This window comes from Euphorbia lathyris, chromosome 4 (assembly GCF_963576675.1).
Source record: "Euphorbia lathyris chromosome 4, ddEupLath1.1, whole genome shotgun sequence".
Classification (NCBI taxonomy): domain Eukaryota; kingdom Viridiplantae; phylum Streptophyta; class Magnoliopsida; order Malpighiales; family Euphorbiaceae; genus Euphorbia; species Euphorbia lathyris.
The window spans coordinates 10,352,086-10,352,893 of NC_088913.1; the positions used below are offsets into that span (position 1 = coordinate 10,352,086).

At 36.1% G+C, this 808-nt stretch overlaps 2 non-coding genes across 2 annotated transcripts; both read right to left on the bottom strand.

Moving 5' to 3' along the window:
* Positions 1–255: 255 nt before the first annotated feature.
* Positions 256–355, bottom strand: LOC136228339 (small nucleolar RNA R30/Z108). Its single transcript, XR_010688664.1, has one exon. It is a non-coding gene; the product is annotated as a small nucleolar RNA R30/Z108 (small nucleolar RNA).
* Positions 356–430: 75 nt separating this feature from the next.
* LOC136228349 (small nucleolar RNA Z107/R87) lies at positions 431–535 on the bottom strand. The gene has a single exon (XR_010688674.1). It is a non-coding gene; the product is annotated as a small nucleolar RNA Z107/R87 (small nucleolar RNA).
* Positions 536–808: the final 273 nt, after the last annotated feature.

An 808-nucleotide genomic window follows, 5' to 3' on the forward strand; every position in this document is an offset into this window, starting at 1 on the left:
GGTAAAATTGCTCAAGTATTTTTGCACCTTAAACGTAAGTACTAAAATTATAAGGATATAAAAAAAAAGATATTTTATGAATTAAAATTTTATAGAATAATATTTTGAAAGAACTTAAGCGTGAACAGTATTGGCGGATTTAAATAGCTGCTTTTTGGATCAAGGAAACTAATCTAATTATTCAATTTTGAATCAAAATTTAATGAAGGAAATTATAAAATGGATCGGAATTTGAAAATGGGGAAGGAGATCAGATTACTCAGTGGTGCCTAAAATTTTAAAGCTTCGATTCTGCCAGCGGATTTCCTCAACTTTAACTCAGAAGAGGGAGCTGTTAATCCTCATCGCAAACTCAATTTCCCCCAAATTCATATATTCCAAAACAGAAAATCAAATCAAAAGCGCAAAATTAAGCGAAAGAGAAAGAGAAGATCACTCAGCTCAGCGGGAATGTCGACACGCAAACTTCTCTATGAACAGAGAAGCCTGCATTCCGGTCTGTTGAGCTTGAATTTCCTGAGTCATCACTGCGATCTTCTTTAAATTAAAATCGCAAAACAGATAGAAAATTGATTCCAAATTGACAAAGACTATGAAGGAAAAAGAGAGTCGCCGCTGGAACGAAGAAAAAGCAGTGAATAAGCTATTTTATTTATAGAACATGGAGTAGGGTTTTGTTGCGGTGGGACGTAATAACGGCTGAAAGTGTTGGGCTTTTATTCAATGTAGCCCAACTATAAAAGTCCAAGCCCAACTATAGAGTTCGCTGGGAGGGGAGGAGACATGGAAGTGCGGTTGAGGGTCAATG